Genomic DNA, 24,572 nt, shown 5'->3' with positions numbered 1-24,572 from the left:
AACAAGGATGGAAACAGTATCAAAGTCAGCCACCACACTGATGGTAAGCTTTTTAAGTTAAGCCTATGAGCCAGGACTAGAGTAACAGGGGAGTTGGCACACGACTGTTTGTTTGTATACGATCGCGCACTCAATGCAGCCTCTAAGGTTGAGACGCAACGCAGTATGGATCGGTTCTCTGCCATTTGTACTAACTTGATCCTGACGATTAACACCAAGAAAGCAGAGGCTCTCTACCAGCCAGCACGGCGCCATTTATGTATCGCACGTATGTGGTTATAGTAAATGGAGAAATTTTGAATGCTGTGTTTAGGTTCATTTACCTTGATGCTACCCTTTCCAGGGATGTCCGCATAGATGATGAAACCGACACACCCATTGCCAGAGCAAGGAAAGTGTGGAAAAGCAGAGGTATCGGGCTGGATGCTAAACTAAAGGTCTATGGAGCCTTTGTACTGACTTCATCGTTGTATGCCTGTGACACCTGAACAGTCTACCAGCCTCATGCCATAAAATTGAACCAGTTCTATTTGAATTATCTTAGGAAGATTCTGAAGATCACCTGGCAGGATAAAGCACCAGACATTAAGGTCCTCTCCTGAGCCGAACTGCTGCAACAGCAAGCGCCCTGGCATACCCAGGATGGCCTGCTAGCACCGGTTCTTTGATCTGCTTTTCTAAAGAAAAGTCAACTTTTAAAGGGGTCAACAATCTTACTTTAATTACAGATAAGTAGAAAATACAAGCAGAGAAATTAGCACAGATATTCAACAGGCAATGCTCCAACTGTCTGAACAAAGTAATACAACCACCTACATATACCACCAGATCAAGGGAGCACCAACATATCTTGGGGATCTTAACAAATGACTATTCACAGTCCCATTCAAAGGTTGTTCTTATGAGTGAACCCCCCCCCCCAAAGCAAAATCTCACCTCAGAATATATACATATATATACACACACACACACACACATACTTTTGGCTAATAGACTCAGAGCCAGAAGGCATCAAAACCCTCCTGACTCAGTGCCTAATTAGCTTAGTAGCAAAAAGTGTGAAAGCCTTCCTACAAGTAAGCCTCTCCCTAAGCAAGCTGCTCCTTAGGCAAGTTCCTCTCACAATGGGCTCTATGTGACTCAGGATATATCACAGCTGGGCCACAGTTCAAAGCAGCAAGACATCCATGATTGAACACATGTGGTCACATAGGCCTGTTAATGGATGGGGAAGTTCTTCCTATTCCATCAACATTACGACTGCCAAGCATTCAAGCTCTACTGTGAAGAGCACAACTCTGATGTGTATTAGCAAGGCAGTAATCACAATATAGACGATAATTGTCAAAATGCCTATGTAGTTCTGTATTGCAAAATATAAGAGACTCTCCATATAGAAGGCAGAAGAAGTTAACCATTTATTCAGACTCCAGAGGACTAAATCCCGTAACCAATAAGTCCAACCCATCCAAGCAGCAACCAGCTCCCAAAACCAGTAAGCCCCCCTTTGTCAAACAGCAAGGAACTTACACAATATCACAGCATGGAGCCTTGCCATCTCAAAACCATCCACCCCACTGCTGGGGCCTTCCCACAAATACACTCACAGGCAACATGTCTGCTCTCTCCCTCAGTTCTAACTGCTCTTTCCCGCATTTCCTGTGACACGTTTTCCTCTCAGCAAGCTCTTCCCACTGCATGTAAGTTAGGCTTCCTGTGACAGAAGCTGGACACATGGCCTATTAATGGGTGGGAAAGTTCTTCAAATCTAAACTGTCATTTCATTCGGCCCCAAGATCTTTCTTATCCATTAAATAGGGCAATGGGAGTTTTGGGATAACTGGTGTCAATAGAACTTTACAACAACATAACAGGGATAACACAAAATAAGCCCATAAAACAATATCATCGCTCCCCCCTTGAACAAAAGGGACTCAAAATCCTGGGGTAAGGGGTGAATGCTTTGTCCTCCATAGCTTCTTCCTCCTGAAATTGTACATACAGCTGTCCCTGCCCCAAGGGGTAGAGTCCTATTCAAGAGGTCAGGTCTTTAGCAAGCCGGCATCTGGAGCTCAGTCGACTCCAGGCCCAGGGATGACACATTATAGCAGCAAGGCAAAATTCATGACCTTGGAGAGGACCATGGGCGTGCCTGAATGGTTCAACATCACGAAGTATAAGGAATTCTCTAGGTAGAAAGCAGAGGAAGTATAACATTTATTTAGACTTCAGAGGGTCAGATTCAAGGACCAATGCCCCCAATTTGATATTGTGGCAATAATATTCCAAAACCAATAAGCCCACCTCACTGTAGTAACAAGGAAATTATAACAAAATATTACAGCAAGGAACCAAGCCATACTTGTAACTTCCCCTGCTAGGGCCTTCCTATAACAGATCCCTCACGAATCCTAACTCTCCCTGCTCAGTACCCCTCTCCTGCAGTTCTGCTGACTCCAAGTTTCTTGATCTCCACAACTCTCTCTTGTGCAGCGCACTCTGCTCTGCACTTTCTTGATGCTGGCTCTCTGCTTTTGCATCCTGTCTCTCTCTGCTCCACTGCTCCCAGTTCTGCTGCTCCCAGTCATGGGCTCTCTTTTTATACAGTCCTAGCTATCATCTGATTGACTAGAACTCAGCTACATACCATTGGCTAGGGTCTTAGCAACTCCCCTTAGGGCACTGAGGGCTTCACAGTTTAGCACCTAGTAAGCAGGGACTTTCCGCCTACTTACAAACAAAGATATAATCAGGCTTTCCCACTTAAGCCCACCTGAGCCCTATTGAGTGGGTGGGGAAGGTCTTTGCTCAGACTAATACTACACTCAGTCATGGACAGGCCCAGAGGTGACATCCAAACACATCAGAGGGTGACATCTGGCTTAAGCCATCAGGCATCTGCAGGTGGATGGTACTAAGCCTGCGGGAAACAAATCTCACAAACAAATTTAACAGACGAAAGCCAAAAAGAAACAAGGAAACAATCATAGCCTCATTTATGATAGAATACATGAGTCAAGGATACAACTTCATAATCATTTTCTCCTGGGTAAACAACAGTTATGGTATTATCCTTCCCATGTGCCATAATTTCTGCAGCCTTTGGAACATTGTCAGGCTTTCGTTTTACCCATACTTTAGCTCCCAGTTTTATTCTATCAGTAGAACCAAACTCTTCTTTTCCTCTACTAGTTATTTTGGAAGGATGGTCAGTTTTCACAAGGTGTATTGTTTCACAAAGAGTAACAATCACTTGAACTATTCTATCATTTTTACAAAACTATATGGGTTCTTCACCCAAATTCTGGAATGTCACAATAATTTCTCCTTGATAATTAGGATCTATCACTCCAGCCAATACATGTATTCCTCGAGCTGAGGATTTAGGTAATATCTGTTCAAAATGATCGTTAGGGATTTTTATACGTGTTCCAGTAGAGATTTTTCTTATCTCTTTTCTATCTAACCAAAAGTCCTCTAAACAATGTAAATCATATCCTGCCAAACTAAGTATTCCTGGATACAATGCTGGGACATCTTCCCTCACAGTCCAATACTCAGTTTTTGAGATCTTATGTATTTGGTGTTTTCTAATTTGCAGATTTGGGGTTATCATTCTGGTAAAGATGTGCTTCCTCCTAAAGGTCTATTGTTCAAATTACATAAAGCAGTGAACAAATTATCTGTCCAATGTTGATAGGACTTATTAGAACTTAACTTTCTTAACTATTCTTTCAATAATCCATTCATTCTTTCAGTTAACACAGATGCTTGTGGATAACATGGAATATGATATATCCACTCTATATTGTTTAATACGCAAAATCTCTTCATTTCATTACCTTTGAAATGTGACCCATTGTCACTTTGAATCTGCATTGGGATTCCATAATACAGACTTATATATCTAGAGTTTTACAAGTGTTCTGAGTTGCATTCTTATAAGGACAAGCCACTAGTACACCTGAACAGCTATCAACACAAATACATATAAATTTGCATCCTTTATCTTGGGGTAGTGGTCCAATATAATCTATCTGCCAAATTTGGGCTGGAACTTTTCCCCTTGCTGTTTCTCCAGTTACTACCCACATTGTTCAAGTGTCAAATGCATGTTTGCCTAAAAGACTATCTTACGGAGAACTCATACAAGGCAAGCACTCACATGGAGGTCAGAAGTGTTACGAGGACACTCTCAAGGTCTCTCTCTGACAAACTTTGGAATTGATTAGGAGACACAGGAGACACTGGAACAGGACTGCCCACCATGGTGTGCCCACATTAAAGAGGGTTCTGTGCTCCATAAGCAAAGAAGAATGGCAGTAGCATAAAGGAAAGATGTGATTAACAAATCTAGAGACATCTCTGTCCCAAATATTCAAACAGATTATTAGTGCTTAATCTGTGGTAGAGCCTTCCAAGCTTGTATGAGACTGATCAGCCATTTGTGTTGAACACGCTGTATCGACTCCAATGTCGTGATGGAATTGGTCTTCTTTGAGTATGAAGGATTATATTAGGAAGGCAGAATTTATGATTTCAAAGAGAATCTCATATGTGCCTAAAAGGTCCGGAACCGCAGGATATAAGGAATTCTCTAGGCAGAAGGCAGGAGAACTAAAGCATGTATTTACACTCCACAGTAACAATCCCACAAACCAGCGTCCCCATTTTGATATTTTCATCAAAAGCTTCCAGGCCCAATAAGTCCACCTCACAAGAGTAACTAGGAGGCCACAGAGAAGCGAGATGGTATAAGGCAAAATCGTATACATGCTTCCCCTCTACAGTAAGAAGATTACCCACTAGCCTCTAGTCAGCTCTGCTACCGGCAGCTCAGCTTCGGCTGTAGGCGTCTCTGGCTCCAACCCGAAAAGGAAAGGAGAATCTTCAAGCTGTCCTCTCCCCTCTTATAGAGTTTTTGACATCATCAAGCACCGCCTGAACAACCAGGGCCGATTGGTTCTTGACTTGGCCCCTCCCCCAGCGTAGACCACGTTAACACACCTCCCCTCAGCCAGCGCCATGACTCATCACACAGGAAGCTCTGGTCCTGCCCCGGAAGAGCAAGCCCCAGTGTCCAGGGAAGCTCAACGAGGCAAGCTGAGTCATTCAAAGAAAACAAAGTCCATTCTGGCTACAGATGCACAATCCAATCATAATTCAAATTAAATTATATATCCTAGAACATTGTGATCCAATTATGCAGGAAACTAAAACATATCATTCACAATAAAGCAAAACATATCATTCAGTGACATTCCCAAATATTGGCTTACGATTCAAATGTGATCCACCCCTAGATCCCAGCCAGATAATCTCTTCAATCAATCATCCCAAAATAATTATTAATAATTTAAATGTCCACCCCTAGATATTTGTATCCATTACATAGGATCAATAATATCATAACAATAAAACAATATAGCAAGGATAACACAAAATAAGTACACAGAACACTATCATCATTCCCCCCCTCAAACAATTGGGGCTCAAAATCTTGGGGTAATGGGTGAAGGTCTCATTTTCCATAGCTTCTTCTTGCTGAAATTGGATGTAGAGGTGTCCCTGCCCCAAAGAGTCCCATTCCAGAGTTCAGTTCTTTAGCGAGCTGGCAGGAATTCCAAGAATGCTATGTACTTAGGCAGTCACCGGAAACTGCAGGGTGCTTAAACCTGCAGGAGACAGAACTAGCGACAAGGTTAACTAAAACAGAAAACAAAAAGAGTAGGCAAGTATGCGCTATTATCCTTTAAATAAAATCATCTCCAGTTTAGTTGAAATTTCAGTTATGCAGAGATCCAATATCAGAGCCAAGCTCAGATGGGAAATGTTTCTTTTTAAACGGAACACAATGAGGAAACTAAGCCAAGAAGATCCCACCCTAGATGGAGACCAGGGTTGTCCTCCCAGCCTTTCCCCAGATGTACAAGGGAAACCAGGAGGATCCCATCCTAGATAGACTAGGATTGTCCTCCCAGCCTTTCCCCAGATGTACAAGGGAAACCAGGAGGATCCCATCCTAGATAGACTAGGATTGTCCTCCCAGACTTTCCCCAGATGTACAAGCTTTTATCCGTTAATCACACAAAGTCACCTTCCCTCTGAGTGTCTTGTGTCAATTACCAGCATTAGCCATACCTGTGGGGTCCGTGAATCTAATATTATAGCCCTATTCATGGTAAAATATATGGTTCAGGGGTACGATTTGGTAATTATCTTCCCCTGAATAGACAACTGTTACAGTGTTGTTCTTCCCATGGGCTATGACTTCTGCAGCCTTTGGAATATCATCTGGCTTCTGTTTTACCCATACCTTAGCTCCCAACTTTATTCTATCAATGGAGCAAGCCCCTTTTGCCCCTCTAGTAGTTATTCTGGGAGGAGGGTCAGTTTTCACAAAGGGTATTTTTTCACAGGGGATAATAATCACTTGAACTATCCTATCATTCCTACCAAATTGTACAGGTTTTTCACCCAAATTCTGGAGTGTCACAACAATTTCTTTTTGATAATTCGAATCTATCACTCCAGCCAATACATGTACTCCTTGAGCTGCTAATCCTGGTTTAGGTAATATCCGTCCAAAATGATTCTTGGGGATTCTCATACATACTCCAGTAGGGGTTTTTCTTATCTCTTTCCTATTCAACCTAAAATTCTCTGTACAATGTAAATCATATCCTGCCGAACCAGGTGTTCCTGGACATGGTAGGGGGACATCTTCCCTCACAGTCCAAAATTCAATATTTTGGATCTCACGTGTTTGCTGTTCTCTAATCTGCAAATTTGGGGTCATCATTCTGGCTAGAGGTGTACTCCCCCCTAAGGGCCTATTGTTCAAATTACGTAAGGCAATAGACAAATTATCCTTCCAATGTAGATATGAATTATTAGAGCTTAATTTTCTCAGTTGTTCTTTCAACAATCCATTCATTCTTTCAATCAGCCCAGATGCTTGTGGGTAATATGGAATATGATATATCCATTCTATATTATTCAACGCACAATATCTTTTCACTTCTTTGCCCTTGAAATGTGACCCATTGTCACTTTGAATCTGCATTGGGGTTCCATAGTATAAACTTACAATATCTAGGGTTTTACAGGTGTTTTTCTGAGTTGCATCCTTATAAGGACAAGCCACTAGGACACCTGAATAGGTGTCAACACACGTACATACATATTTACATCCTTTATCCTGGGGTAGTGGGCCAATATAATCTATCTGCCAAATTTGGGCTGGAACTTTTCCCCTTGCTCTTTCTCCAGTTACTATCCTAGGAAGAGTTCGTTCTTTTTCTAATTGGCATATACAACACCCCTCTGTTATTTGTTTTAACAACGCATGAGAGATACTGATACCTCGATCCTGTGCCCATCGGTGGGTGGCCTGGACCTCTAAATGGCCGGAGGTCTGGTGGACCCATCTCGCTAAGGCTAAGTCATCAGTTGGAGTTGGAGTAGGGACAATACATTCAGTGGCAATCTTTGCTAGTCGATCCGCGTGTGCATTGTACTCACGCTCTGGTGTGGTCAGGGTCGTGTGAGCATCAACATGAAAAACTGACAAATCCGTAACCAAAGACATGTCCCATATATTTTCCCATAACTCTTTACCCCAAACTTGTTTGCCATGAATCTCCCAATTCTGATTCCTCCATATAGGCATCCAAGTAGCTAATCCATTAGCTACCACCCATGAATCAGTAAATATATGACACTGTCCTCCCTTCTCCATTCTGATGGCCTGATGTACTGCCATCAGTTCAGCATATTGGCTACTTCCCCCTATCCCAGAACTTTCCAGAGTTCACCTAGTACAGGGGTTATAGGCTACTGCTTTCCAATGTCTCTTCTGTCCTAAATATTTTGCTGTCCCATCAGTAAACCAAGCGTGTTTCTTCTGTTCTGTACTTAGTCCATCATACCCATTATTCCATTTCACTAAGGATGGCACCATCTGTTGCTTAGATTCAATGGGTTTTTCATTTCTCTCAGTGCCAATGTTCGCCACCGATTCATGTAAAGCAGAAACTCCACTTTTGCCTGCTCTGGACCTATTCTGAATATACCACTTCCATTTGATTATGCTCACCTCTTGTGCATGTCCAATTCTGTGAGAAGCTGGGGTACTCATTACCCAAGTCATAATTGGAATTCCAGGCCTTAATATCACTTCATGGCCCAGGGTTAGTTGCTCAGTTTCTACTAAAGCCCAATATGCAGCTAACAGCTGCTTCTCAAAAGGTGTATACTGCACTCCAGATGAGGGCAGTTTCCTTGACCAAAAGCCTAAAGGTACACTTCGGCTCTGTTGTTTTTGCCACAGACTCCAATTTGCATAGTCATCTTGTACAGTCACTTGTAACTCCACTGGCCCATTTTGCATAGGCCATAAGTCCAGAGCTAATTGTATAGCAGCCTTTGCTTCCTCAAAAGCTCTACTTTGTTCAAGGCCCCAGTCGAATTCATATTTCTTTCTGGTGACTTTATACAAGGGTTTTAAAATCTGTCCCAAATGTGGGATGTGGTGTCTCCAATAACCAAATAGCCCTATGAACTTTTGGGCCTCTTTCTTATTAGTAGGGGTGGGAAAATCCTGAATTTTTTGTCGAGCTTGTGGGAGAATTTCTCGCAGTCCTCTATTCCACTGTATCCCCAAGAATTTTACAGTTTGAGCTGGCCCCTGAACCTTTGCGGGGTTGATTTCCCATCCTTTGCTTTTCATATGGTCAGTTAATAATGCTAAACTCTCCTCCACTTCTTTTATATTCTTTCCCTGTATCATGATATCATCTATGTAATGTGTAAGCTGTACACCAGGTAGCTTTAATTCATCCAAATGCTCAGCTACAATCCTGTGGCAAATAGTTGGGCTATGAATATATCCTTGTGGCAGGCGTGTAAATGTATACTGTCGGCCTTGCCAAGTAAAAGCAAACTGGTTCCATTGCTTGGGGTCTATTGGGATCGGAAAGAAGGCATTGGCCAAATCAATAACTGCATACCAAGTCCCTTCATGTTTTTGTATTCTCTCTATTAAAGTAACCGTGTCTGGAACAGCAGCATACAAGGGAGGAGTCACTTTGTTCAGCTGTCTATAATCTACTGTCATCCTCCATGTCCCATCTGACTTTCGGACTGGCCAGACAGGGTTGTTCCATTGAGTAGTTGTAGGGACTAACACTCCTGCCTCAACACATTCTCTTATAGTGTTGGCAATTTCATCTTGCCCACCTGGCACACGATATTGCCTCAAAGTAATTTTCAGAAGGTTCGGGCAAAGTGATTGGATCCATCTTGATTTTCCCCACTAAGACTGCATTAATGCCTATTTTCCTCACAGCAAATTGGTATTTCCCTTCAGGTAAATTTAAGGTCATACCCTTCAAAATGTCTATTCCAATGATGTATTCAGGAATAGGCACAATAACCACACTATATTCTTTCTTGGGCAACTGTCCAATTTTCATCATCAATTTAACTTGTCTGGCTGATATTTCAGTCCCTCCTAGTCCTGTGATGGTAATAGGAGTTCCATGGCTGAATTTGTCTGGATTCCCATAGATAAGGGTGGCCTCGGCCCCAGTATCTATTAATGCCCTAGTTATTGTACTTGACCCATTTTTCCAATATATGGTCAAGTTAATGTGAGGTCTGCAATCCAGCTTACGTATTTCCTTAATTTGGGCTGGGGCCTGGCCTGTTTCCTAGTATTCCCTGGCATGTGATTCACTTGGGTATGAAGGTTCGCCATCTGTAGCATTTGCAGGAGCAGTTCTTATTTCCCTATCTCTCCTGTTATCGAGTCCTTTATCTCGGTACATCCTGTACAATTCATTGGTTGGAATGCCATCTATCATTTCAAAACCCACCCCTGCTCTCAATAGAGCAGTGAACATTTCTTTTCTTGTCACTCCATTTTGGCGCCAAGTTTGCTGGCTGTTCACCCTTCTCTCTCGAGGAGATCTGTCCCTTCCCCAGTCTCCTAAGTCATGTAACTGTAAAATCTTATTTATCACCTCTGTAAGATGGCTCCCTACTTCCCCAAGTAACAGATTCAAAATTAGTTGTTTATAAGCAGGGGGAGCTGTCCTAATTATTAAATTCCTATGAGGGATTCCTATGGGATCATTGTAATATTTGTCTGCAGTTCCTGTCATAATAGCAGTCTTCATTACCTCCTCCTTTAGTCTCATGATACAATCTTTAAGTGAATACCAGGGTCTGTGCTCAGTGGGCCACATAGAATCATTAGTATATCTCTTATTGCATCCCGCAGCAGCTAATGCCAACAGAGTAGTCCTGCTAGCATCATCTCCTCACTGATGATGTTCCCTAAAAGCTTGCTGAACTAGAGGATCGTGGCTGATACCTATGAATCTCATACAGTCCCTCTTACCTACTAATATTCCACCAGCCCCTTGATCACTGAGCCTTACCATCCAAGATATTAATGGTTCTCCTACTCTTTGGCTGAATCTACTCAAAATATCTGTGACCTCTTGTGGTGAGAAATCTTCCTGAAATTCCCTTGTAACTAAATTGCCACCTCTGGTTTCTGTCCTCCTCCTCTCTACGGGACGAACGCTTGTCTGAGTATTTAACCATCTCCCATTCTCTGTGCGAGGGATGTCCTGAACCCTAGTAGCGTTTTCTGTCTCAGCCCCTAACACTGTTTCATTTTCCCCCCACTCGCTTCCCCTGCCACCATGGCAAGGACAAAGCAGGCAGTCAGGCTTGGTCTGGGCTGAGTTGGGATGCACTCTTGGCTTATTTGGCCTCCTGTTGCTCCTAGCCACATTAATAGAAAAGTTCTCATCTGAGTCAGTGGGTTCTTGAGCAGCAATTTGTTCTCCTGCTATCTGAGATCCCCGTTCTTGCTGTGGGGTAGGAGTGCCCCCATCTCTTTCACTTAATCTCAATCTTTCATATACTAGCCGGTAGGCTGATAACACTATCCAGCTTTGCCTAGATAGTGATGCCCCTGACTGAATCCCAACCTCTTGTAAACACCTTTCCAAATCCTTAGGATCTCCTCTCTGTAGCCTTGGTTCCCAGTTTTCACAGGGTCCGGCTTTTTTAGCCAATTCCTTTGCTAAGGAGGAATAAAAAGGATCCTCCCACCCTGGGATATTCATCTCTCCCTCTGAAGTTCTTCTGCTTCTGAACAGAGATCTTATATCTAGCGATCCCATCCACCTTGTCGCCAAATATATTAGGAAGGCAGAATTTATGATTTCAAAGAGAATCTCATATGTGCCTAAAAGGTCCGGAACCGCAGGATATAAGGAATTCTCTAGGCAGAAGGCAGGAGAACTAAAGCATGTATTTACACTCCACAGTAACAATCCCACAAACCAGCGTCCCCATTTTGATATTTTCATCAAAAGCTTCCAGGCCCAATAAGTCCGCCTCACAAGGGTAACCAGTAGGCCACAGAGAAGCGAGATGGTATAAGGCAAAATCGTATACATGCTTCCCCTCTACGGTAAGAAGATTACCCACTAGCCTCTAGTCAGCTCTGCTACCGGCAGCTCAGCTTCGGCTGTAGGCGTCTCTGGCTCCAACCCGAAAAGGAAAGGAGAATCTTCAAGCTGTCCTCTCCCCTCTTATAGAGTTTTTGACATCATCAAGTGCCGCCTGAACGACCAGGGCCGATTGGTTCTTGACTTGGCCCCTCCCCCAGCGTAGACCACATTAACACACCTCCCCTCAGCCAGCGCCACGACTCATCACACAGGAAGCTCTGGTCCTGCCCCGGAAGAGCAAGCCCCAGCGTCCAGGGAAGCTCAACGAGGCAAGCTGAGTCATTCAAAGAAAATAAAGTCCATTCTGGCTACAAGGATGAATGAGAACATACTCAGAGTCAGCCACTATGTATCAGCCAGGACTTGAGCCCAGGTCTTCTTCACTCTAAGGTCAAGCCTTCTACCCACTACTTTATGCTATCTTTTCAACATGGAATAGCATTGTCTAGGTATTAGTAATGCCTGAATAGGTATGATTAAACATTCTGTACTATGTGTAGGCCAAAGATTAAGTACAATTAGAAGGGCAGTCAGTGTTGTGTCATGAGAGTTTCATGTTTAGACAGATTGATGATGGGGGAAGTTATAAATGTTCTTGAAGCTCTTGGGTTTTTATGTCTGCCTTTCAATTGCAATCAATTCTGACTGAAACTAATAAGAAAGAGTGAGTGGGTACCCTTGGTATAATGTCTGAGTGTTTCCTTCAAGAACTATGTGTCGAACTCCCTAATGAAGACAATTGGAGTACCTTGCTCAGCATGAGCTCTTGTGAATATGAACATTACAACAACATGCTTACTGAGAACAGGATTTGGAGGCCTACTGCATCTTCCTACCCACAGGGCTCTTCATGATGATAGATTAGCATTAAGGTCCCAGCTCTTAGCTTTCCAAGGCTAGCCAATCTGATAAACCAGTCTCTGCTAAAACGAGGATGAGCTTAGTGCTACCTGAAGTATTATTACTTTTTCTAGATAAGTATCTCCATTTTGATGGGAGCCTTTTGGAGACACAATCCTATGCCATAGATGTAGGTAGTTCACCACTGTAGTATTAAAGATATGTGGCTTTCTTTTTTTTTCTTTTCCTTCTTTCCTTCCTTCCTTCCTTTCCATCTTTCTTTTCTTCCTTTCTTTCCTTGCTTTTTTCTTTCTTTTCTTCTTCCTTCCTTTTTTTTTCTTTCTTCCTTACCTCCTTCTTTCCTTCCCCAACCATAAAAAGGCAAAAGTTCAAACTTTTGTACTCCTTAAAAGTGTTCACATATCTCCAAATCCATAGCCCCATTCAAGTGAAGGCAACACTGCTGTGTTACATCCCATGATGTCTTTCCCATTCTTTTTCTCAGGATGTCCCAACAAATTAACCACCTGATTTAACTTTGGTTTTGCCTGTTACAATGTGTGAATGTTACGGTTTTTGCCTCAAAAATAAACCATAGTACAAAATTGCTGGGTAAAATGTGACTTTTCATTGTGTTCTATCCATGATAAGCAGAGTATATCTGTAGACAAACCAGTTTTGCATTTTGCAACCATAAGCTTTACTAAAATTAATTTCAGAGCATGGCCTGCTGGTGAATCCTAATAATGTTTCTGTTTGTGTGAGTGCATGTGCATCTGGGATGGGGGAAGGAGAGAGCGTTTCCCTGTTTTTCTAAGCTTGGCTTTGTGAACTAAAGGCACTTGATCTTACAGTGTACTGAAAACAGGAGCGCATTTGAAACCTATCAAGGAGGTAGACACAACCCTTCAAAGGAAACCTTGAATGTTTTTTTCAGGATATGCACAGAGAGGTAAACCCTATGTCATTGCAGCTACCAGGGAGGTCTTTCCCACTAATTGCTAGTAGTGCATGTGTATTTAAGCCATGTGTGGTGCAATGCTTTGGTGGAAGTCCTGAACAGCCCTGTTTCCTCCAGTACACCGTTTTCTTTTTATCTCCAGAATACACAGGAAAGCTGGATGCTGTAGAGAGCTGGCCCACCCAGAAAGCAGCCCTAGATTTCTCATAATTGAAGGACCTCCCTCAAATCTCCACTCTTATCATTGAAGCCTGTCAACACATCATCCAGCTGACAACCTGAAGAGAATGCAGCCTTTCGATGAACTTATTTCTCAGGGTGTCCTTCCCCGTGTCATTACAAACAGTATATTCATGTTGCATTACCTTCAGGAGTGGTTCTAACTGAAATAATTCTCTGAGTGGTTGATGCTTGAACAGAATGGGGTGTGTGTTTGTGTGTGTGTGTGTGTGTGTGTGTGTGTGTGTGCGTGGAGAGAGAGAGAGAGAGAGAAAGAGAGAGAGAGAGAGAGAGAAAGAGAGAGAGAGAGAGAGAGAGAGAGTGGGGGTATATGTAAGGGAAAACACCAAGAATGGAAGTGCACACAAAAGTTGTCACCTAGAGAATATGGTAAGTTGGTCTGGTCTCTGCCAAATTGGGAGGGGGAAGGTGGGATGACCATACGTTTGCATTATGTGTGTCAGCTACAAATTCTTCACTAGTGACTGAATTTTTAGTGCTCTTTGGTGCACATCCAGATGGAAATGGTTACTGCTCCAGATAAAAAAAAAATCAGTATCCCTCAAAACAGGTCAATCAAAAGCACAGTATTAACTTAGTTGATACTACAAGTATCCTATTTTACATAGATTTGTGGTTGTTCAGTTGTTCCAGTCATGAGTGACGTTTGTAATTCCATTTGGTATTTTCTCGGCAAAGATACTGGAGTGGTTTATTTCCTTCTCCAACTCATTTCACAGATGAGGAAACTGAGGTAAATAGGGTTAACTGACTTGCTTAGGGTCATACAGCTAGTAAGTATCTGAGGTCAGTTTTGAACTCAGATCTTCTTGACTCCAGGCCCAGCTCTCTACCCAGTGCACTACCCACTCTGCATAGAAGGTAAGCACAATTGGTGCATGTTGTGCTTTGAGGCACTCCCAATGATTGTTTTGTGAGTGTAACACCTGTGGACAAGCATGCGGACTTTGTAGGTATCCTTTGTGGCATTGAAGAACTGTATGCGGCCTAAATCAACTTGTATGCTGCCCTCTTTAATCCCATGGAAAGACAATGTGGCATCTTTCTAATTTCCTAGTGAAGGAGTCTAGTATCTGGATTGTTCAAGCCAACAGCCCTTTTGTCAGAGCCTCTCTCACCCTCCAAAGATGTTATGCCTTGTGCTTCTGAGCTTCTACACAAAGGAAAGTCCTTGATGGCCAAGAATTTAGACTAGGGAATGGTGTGTCATATTGCTCAGAATTATTTTAAAAATCAATGCTTCTATACTCATCCTGAATCCAGATTTTTCTTTCTATGCTTTCTCTTTTCTTCCATCTCATCCACTTACACAGGCAACCAATGTACTAAGGCCAACAGTTTGTTACACAAAGTTAAAGAAAGTAAGGAAGGAAGGCAGGAAGGAAGGAAGGAAGAAAGAGAGGAAGGAAGGAAGGAAGGAAGGAAGGAAACACTTGTTAATTTGAAGAGTTGTCCCCTCAACCATTTTCTAGAGGACTTTCCTCTCAGTTACTCTCCCCAGCATGGTGTGATTAGGGGGAATCCAGATCACATGTACACCCACAGATCATGGAAAAGGAATGGTGGGAAGCAATGTTCACTTCATTTCTTGGGAGACAGAACTAGCAAAGAAGTTAGCTTTTCCATCTCAGCTGTCCAGTATGGTTTCCCATCTTACTAGTGCTGTATCTTTTATCCTTGCAGCTATGCCACATCTCATTGGATCACCATCTATACCAAATCTCATTTACCTCCCAATAGTCTTGGATGGTCGTAGCAACTACAGACAGAGGTTGTAATCCACATGACCATCAAGAAACTTTTAGTCTGTTTGTAGTGACTTTTCATTCCAACTGCCCTGCATGATCAACATGAAATCTCTCTAGGGACTTGGGAGGGGGAAAAACAGCTCTGTATATCACTCCTCACTCATTCCAGAGCAGCACTGCCTCCTCGTTCTCTTCCGCTGCTTCTTACGTGATGTAGGTATGCATTCCCCAGAAACTCAGCAAAGATAGAAAAGCATGGGGATGATAGAAACTCTCTCAGTCTTCTCTTTTTCCTCAAATTGATATTATGAGTCATAGATAATAATTCAGAGCAGAGAAGGGTACAGGATAGGCACAGATTGTATGTGTGTTTGTGTGTGTATAAAAGAGAAAGATGTTATTTCACCCATGAAAAACAGATATTTTGATAATTTCGTGTTTAACCACTTTTAATAAATACCCTGTTTTCAGGTCCTAAACACAGGGGACAACATCAAAATATAAACTTCCGCATGTACCACTAGAGAGGGGACCCAATTCAATTCAGGAAACATTTATTAAGCACTGACTATGGCCAGGCACTGTATTAGTCCTTGAGATACAAAGACAAAAGTGAAAATAGCCCTTTCATTAAAGAAGTTTACAGTCTACTAGAGGGAAACATGCATATAAGTAAATAAATGCAGATATAATATTCTTTCTGGAACACCCACCCCTCCAACATTCACTTTCTCTTGACCAATTAACCTTCCCAGAGGGTCACTGCTACCTCAGGTCTGAGGAGTACCTCTGTAGGTCTGCATTCATAATACTATACCACTGCATCCCTAACCCTACCCACCCAGGCATTCATCCTTAATTGTCTGCCAATAGGTACAATTAGTTCTTGTTTACTTGGGTGGCATGACAAGAATGGTAGTTATAAAACTTTCCCCAAAATATTGCGACACCCTCTCCCACAAAACATCCAATGTTCATAGCAAGAGTGGACTCAAACTATAAATACAATGGCAATTTCTCAATGTCTTCCTTAGGTCCCTACTAGGTGTGGCATTGGGCAGCTTGCTAAGTTGGTCTTGTTTCTCACAATACATGGTATTTCTGTTGTGCTAGCCTCCCTGGATCTGCTCCATAGTTTGACTCTCTTCTCTACTGCCAGGTGTCATGTTTCTTGAAGCTTATTCTTCCCTTAGGTGACTGGCAATCTATATCCATGTCTGTCTAGATGTGTATTCATCATATGTGTCTATGGAAGAGCATGCCCCAGATTTATGAGGGAATGTCTTGTAATTACTGTCCTTGACATGCTTTCTTAGTAGATGTCTTTGCTAAGAGCTAACTCTTTCTACTGACTGATTGCTAAAGGAAATGCAATATCACTTATCGGTAAACTTGATTCCCTTCAAAGCCAATTGGGATAGGGTCTCCAGGATGTAATTCATCACATTCTCAAACTCCTAAAATTCTTCCAAGGTTTAGCTATTTTGGTTGATCATACCAACGCGATCATGCTTGTGACTCTCCAGGAGGATGGTGCCCTCGATTTGGAAACCACAGATTTAGACCAGAAATTTTACACGTATCTCTTTGTAAACAATTGTCTCTCATCACTGATTTCTTTATTTCTATAGCCTTTGTAGTTAAGTTTTTGATGGATATCAAGTTATTTTGTTCTTTGCATTGGTTTGGTTTCCTTGTATCACCTTTACCTTTTGACTTTTGCTTCCAATTACAGTTGGAGGGAATTTAGAATTGCCAATATGCTTTTCTCATCTAGATTTCTTTCTACTTATTACTCTTTATTGCCTTTAACTAAGCAACGTGGCCTTCAAGTTTTCTACTGCATATGCCAGCTAGATAGATATTGGAATAAGCTTCCAATTTTGTTCCACATTCTAGAACTCTCTTCCTGGAGCCCCTGCTATCCTAATTGGAAAATAGCTCAAGTGGCTCAATCTATTGGGCCAACTTCAACCACACTTCATATCAACAGTTGCCTTGCTGAAGGACCAGAAACCAGGCCCTGGAGGACTTCACCCTTTCAACTCCACATCTCCCATCCTAGGTCCCCATTATCTTGATTGGTGAGTGGCTCACCCAGTTTACTCCATCAGTCCGGCTATAGCCATGCTTTACGTTACCAATCACCTTTACCATCATGTGAGTACCCTCTGTGCCTCACTCCAGCTTTTCTAATTTTGGAACTACAGTTGTTAAATCAATACTGCGATTGATACTGGAAAAGGTGCGCTAATCTACTGTGCTATGGTTTCACTCACCATCTCTGTAACTTTCCAACACAAAATACTCTTCACTGCCTACCCAGCCCCTATATGCATTGTCTCCCATGGGCCGTATATAAGAATTATGGTGCCCAGACTCACTTTTATTTTTGTATTCCTTGAAGAGTTCTTGACATATTGCAAGCACATACATGCTTTTTCATTCATTCATGCATGCATGCATGCATGCATTCATACATGCATTTATTCATTCATTCATTCACAGATCTTAAGTAGCTCTCTCAAGGCATTTGGGTTTTGGGTTTTGGTGTTGTTTGCCCCCTGTTTTTAGGTTTAATCCTTATGAGTTCCTCCTTTCCTTTTATGGTTCTTGCTGTAGTAACAGCTGCTACATATATGTCAATGTATAGGTACTAACATATTTTTACTTTTTCTGTTAAATACTGTGGGTGAATGTATTCCTTTATAATGTGTTCATAATGATTTAGCAAGTACCAGTTTCTTAGAATCATTCTATTTAATTATTCTATTTATAATTGTTTGGCTAATTGGACTCATGCTTTCAAATTCACAAAGGTACTTTTCAGAATTTGAATCTGTGCTATAGCAGTTATTCCTGCGCTGGTCTTGGTTTCTAAGCAGCTGATAATCTCCCTAATGTTAATTGTTTAAAGTACATTGTTATTCAGCCATTTTTCAGTCATGTCTGACTCTTCATGACCCCATTTGGGGTATTTTTTTTTGGCAAAGATATTGGAGTCGTTTACCATTTCCTTCTCCAGCTCATTTTACAGATGAGGAAACTGAGGCCAACAGGATTAAGTGACTAGCCCAGGGTCTAGTGTCTGAGGCCAGATTTGAACTCACAAAGACTAGTCTTCCTAACTCCAGGCCAGGCATTCTATCCATCCTCAGAGACTTGCTAGCTGTAGGACCCTGGGAACTTGTGAGGAAAGAGAATCTTTTTTTCCATTTAGTTTTATTTTTTTCCAATGCTTTAAAATCTTACTAAAATTTCTACTCAACTAAATTTTTTTCTCAGCTTTAGAATAAAAATAACCCATGCCTATAGTCTGACATAATCTGATTGTCTATTAACTTGCAGTGTTGTAAGCAGAGATGTTTGTGTTTATGTCCCAAGCCCAGAATAAATAAATAACGACATGGTATTGATATCACTTGTCAAAATACCCTCTACAGGGTATTTTGTATGGGGCACAACGAAAAGTGCCTCCCTGGGATAGACTTACTTGTTGGAAGAATTCAAAGACTGTTTATCTCATTTAGTAAAAGACCTGTAATTACTGCATTTTGACCCTAAGGCAGGCAATTACTTTACAAAAGCACTCCACAGGAAACCAGACATTAGCCTGACTAATTAGGCTGACCTCATTCACTAGCTGCCCTTATCACAATGCAATTGGCTTAGTAGACCATGTGAAGAATATCCAGGAATGCTACATGACTTACCCAGAGAAAGGTCCTGCCAGGCAGAGATGACTGAGGGTGGCATTCATTTTTTGTGTTTCATTTGTTTTTTATTACTTACTTTTTATGCGTTTCTTGAAGCACAGACCTTTTCCCAGAGATGGTCTCCTATCAAGGGGAAAGGAGCTCAATTGACTGGTTTCTTTTTATTGTACAGGAAAAGGGTTGGGGGGTGGGGGAAGGGGATAAAAACAAACAACCACCACCAATGTTTTAAATTCTTTCTTATGTAGGAAATGATTCTTTGCCTTTTAGAAAAAATGACTTGATTTTTCTTTCTGTCTTTAAGGGATAAGTTCTATCCACTTTTTGTCCATGTTTATTTTCAGGTTCCTCTTTCTGAAAGATCCTACTTATATGTTATGGTACTTGATGGAGATTGAAGGTAAACTCCCATCCCAATTTCCAATAGCTGTTAATTCTGCTGCACTCTTAAATTTTTCAGACAGACAGATCCTAGATAGGGCATTAATTAAGCCCTTACTATGAGGCAGATGCTGTGCTAAGTGCTGGGGACACAGAAAGGGGAAAAAACAGTCCCTGGTCTCAAGGAGTTCACAATCTAAGGAGGGTAGGGGGGTGGGGCAGTGTTAGACAACACGCAAACAACCATGAATAAGCAAAATATAGAAAGGATAAGTTAGAGATGATGAATAGTGAATCCCTAACTTCAAGGAACTGACAATTTAATGAGGGAAAACAACATTTACAGGGGCGCAGGAAGGAGGAGTACAGAGAGAATCTAGGTGAGAATGAGGCAAAGGATGGCTGGAATCCTTTCTAAAATGGCGATTCAAGGGATGGAGCCACCAATGAGGAATAGAGGTTGTCAGGACTCCTGGGATCTTTTGGGTTTTGTCTTAGCGTGGCAGCAAAATTGACCCTCCCTCACCTCCTAAATATATGGTTTTGGACAGAGAGACTTCCAGACTATAGACGACATGGAAATTTTTATCTTAATAACATAGTAATCTAGCATAAGCACATGGTCCATGGACTCTCAGGGGAATCATTAAGTCAGCAACATCCACATCCATCTATGTTGTTGAGTTGTTTTCCTTTCTGTCCAATTTTCGTGACCCCATTTGTGGTTTTCTTGGCAGAGAGACTAAAGAATATGACTTCTGGTGGTGGTGGTTCAGTCGTTTCAGTCGTGTCTGACTCTTTGTGACCCCATTTGAGGTTTTCTTAGCAAAGATCCTGGAGTGGTTTGCCATTTCCTTCTCCAGCTCATTTTAACAATGAAGAACTGAGGCAAACAGGGTTAAGTGATTTGCCCAGGGTCACACAGCTAAAGTATCTAAGGCCAGATTTCGGGTCCTCCTGACTCCAGGGCCAGTGTTCCTGCACCACTTAGCTGCACCACCCCCCCTTTCAAGCTTTAATAGGTTTAACCTGCACTAAGACTTTTGGGACTTTTACATACCATGTCTCAAAAGTGTAAGTGCAGTTTAAATCTTTAATAGCTATTAAATATTCATTTAAATAAATTTGATTTAAATCATTAATTTGATCTATAAATCTATCTATAAATAACACTTATTAGCAATTAAAGCTTTAAACTGCATTAAGACTGTTAGGACACTATTTGAAACTAATAAATTCTTCCCATACAGGCTGTTTAAAATCCCCCCAAATCACTGAGTTGAGTTGCAAATTTTAATCCCTTTCCACAATTTAGGGAATCTGAGGCAGAGAGATTCTTCCTTTGGCTCATATCAGAAATTAGTGAGAGTATAAGGGCCTGAATATCTGCCCTGCCATCTGGTGTTCCCACAACTCCGAATCACTCACCCAGGAATGAGTGTTTATGTCTGCCAATGCTTATAACACCAAGACACTAAGACCTTCTGACAAATACCTGTTTATGGAGGTGGTTGAGAGAAGGAAAGGGGCTAGTAATTTTCTCCTGCAACATTGCGTTCTGTCCTGACATTCCAGGTAGTTGCTGAAAGATGCTGCCAAGCAGTAATTCTTAGAACTCACTCATTAGAGTCTTTTGCAATTTCAATCAGGCTCAGAAAACAGAGAGTGGCCCAGAGACTTAATGAAGTTCACCCTTTGGGTTTGAGCAGAGGTGGAATGTCTCATAGCATAGTCAGGACCCTTTGAGTCTAATAATCTAAAAATGAAGACCAGAAAGTTGAATGAATCAGAATTGAGACTCTGAGTTGTGGGTGTTAGTCATCTATTTTTTCCAACAGGTGTGCTGTTGAATTCTGAACAAGTAACAGATGGCTTTGAATATGAAAACCAGGTGGAGAGCATTACGGCGGAAGGGTACAAGCATGTGGGTTCTCGTGGCGGGATCTTCCTGGCTGTGTAATAGATGAAAGAAGGGAAAACATTATTATTAAAAGAAAAAGAGGGAGGTGAGTAGATTGACCCCTGAACTAGGATTTAAGAGGAATGCCTACTTACTCCGAGGTCTGCTACTGGATAAATAGTCTAATTTATCCTTGCTTTAGGTTTTCTACCTTGTATAAAATTTTGAATTCTCTGGAGAAAAGGTACTAAATAAATTGTTGGGGTGGAGGGAAGAGAAGGAGAATAATAATAGCTATTCCCAGTACCTAGGATAATCCTTGGCACATAATAGGCACTTGTTAACTAATTGATTGATGGACTGATTTAAGCTCTTCTGAAGAAGGGCACCTTATCAATCCATTATACATAAAACATTACATTTAGAACAAATAAAATATGCTTGTCGATCAAACTCAACTAGATCCTCACTGTCTCACACACACACACACACACACACACACACACACACACACTAATCTTTTTGCTTTTCCCCATTGACTCGCTGTTACTCATCCGAACAAAACCTTCTCACCTCCTTTAAGTCACCTATACCATCTTTTCCTTTTCCCTCTTAGTTAATGACCTGAGTTTACACTTTACTGAAAAAACTAAGCCTATCTAATCATGAAGTTCTTCTTCTGCCCACTTCCACATTTCGAATTACCCCCAACATATTCTACCCCACCCCAGTCTCTTCTCCTTTGCTCTAGTTACCCAGAATAAGGTAGGTGACACTTCTGGCCAATGCCAACTCTTGATTTGTGCTCTTGATACTATCCCCTTCCATCTCCTCCAGCAGCTTCCCCTTTCAATCATCCCTTCTTTTCTTTTACTTTTCAACCTCTTTTCCTTCATTCAGTCCTTCCCTGCTGGCAGCAAACATCGTCATACTTTAAAAAATCCTCACTTGATCTTGCCATTCCCTCAGCCTGTATCTCTCTTCCCTTTCCTAGCCAAAGGTTTTGTTTGTTTGTAAGTCCTCATGGCCTTTGCTCACCTCCAACCCACTTCTTGGCCTCTTGCAATCCAGCTTTAGTTCTCACCATTGAGATCGAACTTTCCAAGGTTGCCAATGATTTCTGTATTGCAAAATCCAATGGCTTTTTTTTCAGTTCTCAGCCTTCTTGACCCTTCTGCATCATCTAATAATGCTGATTGCCTCATTCTTCTGAAATACCTGGGCTTTCCTGACTTTTCCTCACTCCCAGAATATATCTACATGACTCTCCTCCTACCTTTCTGACCACTCCTTCTCAGTATTCTTTGGAGTATGCATCTTCCATGCTCTAGCCCCTAACTAAGGGTTTACAGCAAGGCTGTCCGGTGCCTTCTTTTCTTTTCTCTCTACACGCTTTCTTGGTGAGTTCATTAGCTCCCATGGAGCCATATATCATCTCTATGTTGATGACTTCCACATTTACACATTCAACCCTCCTCTCACTCATGAGCAACTATGCTGCATCTCCAACTATGTATTGGTCCTCTCTACCTATCTCAGCGTCAACACATCTACAAGAAAAGCCATTATCTAATGTATCATAATGCATCGAAAATACTTTGCAAACTTTAAAGAGATATAGAAATGTCAGTTATTTTGTACAAGTTGTCTGAGGTAATATGTTATAACAAACATATACCAACTTATTTGCCTTTTATATATATAAATATACATATATATATACATATACATATATACATAGCTATAGTTTTGATTCTTTGGAGATCATTTTATGATTTATGGTCATAGAGTAGCTAGGTGGTACAACGGATAGAGTGCAGGACCCAGAGTTAGAAAGACTCTTTTTTCAGAGTTCAAATCCAGCCGCAGACACTTACTAACTGTGTGACCCTGGGCAAGTCACTTAACTCTATTTGCTTCAGTTTCCTCGTCTGTAAAGTGAGTTGGAGAAGGAAATGGCAAGGCGCTCCATTGTCTTTGCCAAGAAAATCCCAAATGGGGTTAGGAAGAGTCAGACATGACTGAAAGGACTGAACAGCAACAAAAATAAGAAGTCATATAGCATCACCTGCCACTAAAAACATAGGCTTTTGTGTCAAGAATTAACTGAGATGGATGAATTATGAGAATGATACTGTATAAGACAGTACAAATATTCAGTATGTCGATAAACATTTATTAAGTGTCTGCTATGTGCTAGGCACTGTGCCTGAGGATACCAAAGAGACAAAAGAGAGTCCCTTCCCCTAAGAAGCTCACAATCTAATGGGTTATATGATTAAATGTTAAATTGTGTGGTACAAGCAATAAAAGCTAGCAAAGTACAGAGAAGGGAAAGATCAGCGTAGGCTTAAATAGTTAGCGAGAGGAGATACAATTGAGTTGGTTCTTGAAGGATGGCTTATGATGAAACACATCTGTCTAATGAAAACTCCTGATGGAGTGGATTTGCCAGTCATCCACTGTTTTTCTTTGCCATAATTCAACATACTTCATCAAAGGATGACAAAATATTATAATGAGCCTTCATTTAGGTAAGCAAAGAGGAAGGAAGGCATTCCTTTAATGGCTAGCTTTTCCCATTGAATAAAAGGCCAAACTATTGACCTTGACATTCAAAGCCTAACATGACCAAACAAGGCCTGACGCAAATGAACTCCAATTTCTTTTTTCAGTCTTATCTCATACTATTCTCCCTGGGGTGCTCTATATTGGAGACAAACTAGATTATTCACTAGTCTTAAACTGATCCTATATCTTCCTTCATTTGCTCCTACAATATAAAGCATTACACATACAGAGTGGCTGAACTAGAAAAACCATTAGCAGTGTCTTCCCTTCCCTCCTTCCCTGATCAGACTACACCCAGATTCTATCCAGAGTGGCCAGGGATGTGGCTGTTTGTACCACTTGGAAGAATTGGTATCAAACAACTACAATCCTTCTAGTGAGATAGAGGTCCACCAGGCCTTACCATCTGCCCTACCATGGATTCATAAGGTCCTCTGGACCTTACCATTTTCCCTGAAACTAAGCCTTCCAGATCCCCAGGTACTACTATCTGACATGCTAAGCACTCCAAGGAACCCTGGGCATTGCCATCTAACCCAACTTTGTACCCTTACGGTTTCGGCCCTTTCCATCTGTCCTGCAGCTGAAGACTTGTATGTGTTGTCTCTCCTAAGTAGAGTATGAATGCCTTGAGAACAGAGTTTATCTGTAGCCCCATCACTTAACACAATGCTTGATACA

Source organism: Trichosurus vulpecula, chromosome 1 (genome assembly GCF_011100635.1).
Source record: "Trichosurus vulpecula isolate mTriVul1 chromosome 1, mTriVul1.pri, whole genome shotgun sequence".
NCBI classification, from domain to species: Eukaryota; Metazoa; Chordata; class Mammalia; order Diprotodontia; family Phalangeridae; genus Trichosurus; species Trichosurus vulpecula.
Note: the sequence above shows the minus strand (reverse complement) of the source record.